Consider the following 6556-nt stretch of genomic DNA (forward strand, 5'->3'; position numbering starts at 1 on the left):
TGCATAAATCTAAAGGAAAACTAATGATAAGGGCTCCAAAACTTTAAATCTTAACCAAAAACCACATTATAATTTTATTTAATGGTTAGGACAAAGCCCAACATTAAATGAGTCCAAGAAAGATTGGCCCAAGCACGAATTTCTAATTTAACCCTTAACGGCAAACGTTGCTCCGTTTATTTAGTTTGTTTCATTCCAGATGAAGAGAGAAAGCCTTTGTACAATTTCTACAAGATTCTATGGATCTGATATTAATTTTCTCTCAGCTATTTTCTCATTTCATGAACCAATCACTGATCTTTTTCTCTATTAAATCAACAAGATCCCATATGACTTGATTCCATGATTCTCCCATTCATCAAGTAATTTTCCATATCAAGATCCACCTCTTCCTCCGTCATGGGAAGCGAAGCCCAAGCTTTGGGTATGCATTTATTAAACCCAGTCACTGATGACATTTATTATATAATGTCGACAATGATAGTGACGCCACCCTTTCAATCCATGATGGGGTCAAGGCCGAGGAGAAGTTCGAGATGTCCGGGACGGTCCCCGACCTGCCATTAGAGGTACCACAATTATGCTATATTATTTAGATTTGAGCTTTTTGGGATCTTGGATTTTTCATTGATGATTTAATGTCTCCTTCAGAGGAAGAGTCTGAGCTTGATGTTTTTGAAAGGTATTAGGATCTTTTAACCGCCTTGAATGATGATGTAGACTTTAGGAAGCGGTGCAAGAAACAGAATCCTCCTCCTCTTCTGTTTGTGATTCTTCTTTACTTCCTGTTCAAATTCAAAACTCTAAAATTGTTGATTTTCCTGGAAATAACTCCCAAACACATGACAATTGTAAGTATTTTATTTTATTTATGCCCCTGTTTCGGTGTTTTTGTTTGGTGTAGTCCTTGAGGATCAAATCATGGGCCTTCATAGGTGATTCGATTTCGCATAACCTTGTGCAGTCATTGCTTTGTATTCTCTCTCTGGTACACTCGAAAGTAATCAAATTTACTACTAACTAGCTTATGTTTACTGAATCTATATGCTTTAGATCTACTAAACTCTATTAATTTTATTTTGCATTTCCAATTAACCACGATAATGTCTGACGATTTGGCGAAATTTATCGAATAGTATCTGGAGAGATCAACCCATTATTCTTTTCTCAGTCTACGTTGGTTGTAGTCACTCAGGTGTGGACTCTACTGATAGCCAAAATATGCTTACAAATTCCATATGACCATTTCATAACAAGTTTTCTCTTTACATTCCTGCATTCTCTTTACATTCCAGAAGCTGGAGCTACTGGGCTTGGAGGGCAAATGACAAAAGAGGAGGTCAAGAGCTTGAACAAACGGTCAGAGCTATTTCTTCATGCTTTTGCTTTTCAATTTGTTAGGTGCTTCATTTGGCACCTCCTTTTTAATATGAGGAATGAGTTTTTATTATCTAATTATCTCTGAAAATTTCTTTTAATTACTTTTCTAGTACATATACATCTTAAATAGTTTATCACAATCATCCAATTTCCATATGGTTTGACCTCTTTTCATTGTTGATGTGGGATTCTATCTTTGTAGGTGAAGACTGGGTAATGGGCTGCTATTTTCCTTTTTTTGTTTCAGAGTTTTTATTTGGATAGTTAACAGTGTTATATTGAATCAATTGAGGGACAAGTGTAAATTTTGAGGGAAGCCAATGAGAGGCCACATATGATTTTCGGTGCCGAAGATCTGCACTCCTGATTTTTACTTAACTGATTAGCTTAGTTAATTTTGGATTATTGTGTTGGAAATTGTGATGTGTTCAAATTAAAAGTTAGGAAATTGTGATTACTTTAGTTAATTGCTTTGATTTTTACCAAAGCAAACTGAACTATTTATCAAAATGAACTATTTATCAAACTAAACCACATTTTTTTACCAAAGCAAACTAAACTATTTATCAAAGTGAACTAGAAAACCATAGTTTTTTACCAAAGCAAACTGAACTATTGATCAAACTAAACCACACTTTTTTATCAAAGCAAACTGAACTATTTATCAAACTGAACTATTTATCAAAGTGAACTAGAAAACCACACTTTTTTACAAAAGCAAACTGAACTATTTATCAAACTAAACTATTTATCAAAGTGAACTAGAAAACCACATTTTTTTTACCAAAGCAAACTGAACTATTTATCAAACTAAACCACACTTTTTTATCAAAGCAAACTAAACTATTTATCAAAGTGAACTAGAAAACCACAATTTTTTACCAAAGCAAACTGAACTATTTATCAAACTGAACTAGAAAACCACACTTTTTTTACCAAAACAAATTGAACTATTTATCAAACTAAACCACACTTTTTTACCAAAACAAACTGAACTATTTATCAAAATGAACTAGAAAACCACACTTTTTTACCAAAACAAACTGAACTATTTATCAAACTAAACCACACTTTTTTACCAAAGCAAACTGAACTATTTATCAAACTAGTAGTATCACTAGTTCGTAAACTAAATACTGACTATTTTTAAAACCGAACACTAATACTATCACTATTTCGTAAACTAAACACTGACTATTTATCAAACGAACAATAGTACTATCACTGTTTCGTAAACTAAACACTGACTATTTCTCAAACGGAACACTAATACTTTCACTGTTTCGTAAACTAAACATTGATTATTTCTTAAACGGAACACTAGTACTATTATTGTTTCGTAAACTAAACACTGACTATTTATCTAACGAACACTAGTACTATCACTGTTTCGTAAACTAAACAGTGACTATTTATCAAACGAACATTAGTACTATCATTGTTTCGTAAACTAAACATTGATTATTTATTAAACGGAACACTATTACTATCACTGTTTCGTAAACTAAACACTGACTATTTCTTAAACGGAACACTAGTACTATCATTGTTTCGTAAACTAAACAGTGACTATTTATCAAACGAACAATAGTACTATCATTGTTTCGTAAACTAAACACTGATTATTTCTCAAACGGAACACTAGTACTATCACTGTTTCGTAAACTAAACATTAATTATTCACTGTTTCATAAACTAAACACTGATTATTTCTCAAACAGAACACTAGTATTATCACTGTTTCGTAAACTAAACACTGATTATTTCTCAAACGGAACACTATACACACACATGAGTTCAATTTTATAATGAGATAGATCCAAGGCAATTGCATGAGACTTCTAAACATAATTCAGACCAAACATAATCATAAACTAGTTTCCAAAAAAAAAAAAAAACATAATCATAAACATTGATGTGAGTTATAAACATTACTAAGTTTATGGATCACAAACATGCAAACATTAATTTGAAATAAGTAATTAACAAGAAAATGAGATTAGTACCTCTCATCAGCTTATGGGTCCCAAATACGTCATCCAATCAAAGCCTAAAAGCTTATGTCTAAACAAATATTAACTCAATTTAAACAGTTGGTACAACATAATTACTCCATATGGAACGTAATAGATTTCTTTTATAAAATTTTGGTGTTTTGTTATGATTTTAGATATGAATTTGAGTACAAAAAGCATCCAAGGGATGTTTTTTAGATTTCCTCTATCTAATTTTAACAAAAACACAAAGCGTCTATTCGATCGTTTATTTAATGTGCATTAATTTACTGGAGCATACCAATGAAAAGTTTGTTTCATGATAACAAAAGCTAAAAAATTTGCTGAACAGATGGCATTGTACTTCACATTTGGTGCGACACATATACATGCTGCTTATATTTGTTGAAAGCAAGATTTTCAAAGATTTTGCTTTCAAATTGGTGGGGCTTTGACATGTGGATTTGCAGCATGTATACTAATGGCTTTCGTATCCTCCATCATCACTTTCGTGTTTACTGGGTAAGGTAGTGGCATTAACTGACGGAATGGGGCTTCCGTCAGGGGTAGCGCCTGTAAAAAAAAAGTTTGGTTTTGCACATGGGCTTGTTTTTTCGTTAGAGTATTTAGTTTTTGTCCTTTTTGATTAAATTTCAAGTCCTTATTATTAAAATTTAAGCCATTTTTATTAAATAATAGTTTATGATGGTTTTTCATTAAATAAAAGTTAGTCCAAACCCTTTTCATTAAAACTCCCTAGATCTAATTCTATTGGTGGATTATTATCTGTCCTTAGTCTGAATGCATCAGTAAACATTGTTTGTTTCACCAAGTACGAATTTATTTGCTTTTTGATGGACATACTAGAGAATTCGTAAACATGCTAATAGAGAATACTCTTAAACACTAGAGAATGATGCTATTCATATAGTTACGCCTGAAACAGTTGGTTTCCGTCTCAACGCGTGGACTTATTATTTAATAACAACTATACTACAAGAAAAAGACTCTTTGCGACACTCTATTTGCAACAGAGCGCAAGTGTTTGCGAGAAAACTTTTGCAACTCTGCTTCAAGTAATGTCGCAAATGATGTTGTGACGCCAATGGATACCCTCTCTAAAAAATTTATTTCAATTAGCACGCCGCATCTTAAGATGGAAAATATTCTACCGTTATCAATTTTTTTGGTAAACTTGGCGCCTTCTTCTCAGATCTTCAATCAGGCTGGCCCCAAATCAAATCCTCTCCCTCACTCTGAGTCGCAGTCGAGTACCTCAAGGAAATCGACAAGGCTCGCAGTGATCTTCGCTCTCGCATTTACAGCTGTAGCTACGCTCCGATATGCTCCGTTTGGTATATGCTCTCTCTCTTTCTCTATTTGTTTGATAAAATTTTCGATGAATGAAAAATCCTATTCCTTTTCTTGCGTTTTCTCGGCCAAACAGAACTATTGCATACTGTTTCATACTTACAGAATGGCCTTTGATTTCTTTTTGTAAATGTAGTGTTTGCATGCCATTGTTCGTATAGATTTTGGTAGAGTTATGATTGATTGTTTTTGGAGGTGTGAAATTGGGTAGTACGATGCCGGGACCTACGATGCCAAGACGAAGACGGGTGGGCCGAATGGGTCGATTCGGAACGAGGAAGAGTAATCTCCTGGTTCCAACAATGGCTTCAAGAAGGCTATTCATTTTGCGGTATGTTCTTTTCTTTGGTTTCGTATTGTCAAATCGTTATTCAATTTAACCCATATTTTTTTACAAATAGTGCTACACTTACTATTGTACCATTATTGATACTATTTCTCTAATAGAGGTAGCACCCACCAATGCATGTGGATTCCATCTGTATTAGAGAGACGGTACAAATAAATTGTGAGAAGAACAACATTTTTGTTTTCTGGCTAATGTACAGATTATTCGTTTTTTAATTCTCTTGTTTTGTTCTTGCACCCCATGTTCTATCTAATTTTCTAATTTTCAGCATTGGTTTTGGAACCAATCGCTTCTATTATATGCTGTTATTGGGTTTGAGATTGAGCTTTGAGCTATTGGAGAGGTATGATTTGCTTTGCCTCTATAATTTTCGTATACCCATAAGTGTAACTAGCAAAGCTGTGTAAGAGAAACAGCTGAATGGAAGCGTAAATACGACTTTGAGAGAATTCTCCTCTATGCCATGGGGATTTGAAACTCCATTTGGACACTAGAAAACAGAAAGGGAAAAACAGAAAAGGAAAAACAGATCTAGCAGAGAGATATTGAAGTAAGCTTGGTGTAATTTTCTGGATAAACAGCTTTTAATCATCTAATATCTTCATATGCTTTGTCTTCAATATGCAGTTCTCGGTGTTGGTTGCGAGCTCTTTATTCAAATGGTTCCATGGCATTGCTATAAGCTACTCCATGTTAAAACTCAACCCACTTGTCCCCATCTCTTAGCTTTCTTAATGTGCTTAGAATGCTGAAGATTTATGACAAGTTTTCATGCTTGCTTGTGTATCATTTTCAGTAAAATTGTTTGGGAAATGTTGATAGAAGTTGAATTTCTTGTCGGTGTCTTTTATCTTCTGATAATAGGTGCGCCACATTGGAGGGAACGGGGCTGTCTGACAAGGATATTGCTGCACTATCTGGGGGCCATACACTGATATTGCTGCAGATCCAGACAAATATAGTTTTGATGGTCCGTGGACTAAAGAACCTCTGCAGTTTGATAACTCATGCTTTGTGTAAGAATTGAAAAAATGGTGAAAATTAATCGTTTTATGTCCTTTGGATTTTCATCTCGTCTTGTTCTTCTTGCTTTCTCTTAGTAGTCTCTGTACAACTAGTAGTATGATTAATACACTCATATGAGATGATGGTGGTGCTTTTAAGTTTTGACGATATTTATATATAAAACAAAAATTCATGTATTTCTAGTTATATCTATTTTCATCTTGTTGAAATGATGAAACTTTGTTTTGTTTTTTTATTTTTTTAATTTTCATACATTATTGATGGTTCCAAAAACTTCACTTGTAGGTTTAAGATAAAGACTACATGATGCTATTTTGTGGCCGATCTAGCAAAAATGATTTGGAGGGTCACGAGTAAAAGTTCACAAACATTTTTTAGACATATAATAACTTTAAAAATTAAACCATAGTTCCATCAGACATAATTTATAGAACAA

General features: G+C 33.5%; 1 long non-coding RNA gene across 1 annotated transcript; it reads left to right on the forward strand.

Moving 5' to 3' along the window:
• Nucleotides 1–4254: 4254 nt before the first annotated feature.
• Nucleotides 4255–6303, forward strand: LOC103453625 (uncharacterized). The gene is made up of 3 exons (XR_011571371.1): nt 4255–4729; nt 4941–5076; nt 5959–6303. It is a non-coding gene; the product is annotated as an uncharacterized lncRNA (long non-coding RNA).
• The last annotated feature ends 253 nt before the right edge of the window (nt 6304–6556 follow it).

Source organism: Malus domestica, chromosome 09 (assembly GCF_042453785.1).
Source record: "Malus domestica chromosome 09, GDT2T_hap1".
In the NCBI taxonomy this organism is placed as follows: domain Eukaryota; kingdom Viridiplantae; phylum Streptophyta; class Magnoliopsida; order Rosales; family Rosaceae; genus Malus; species Malus domestica.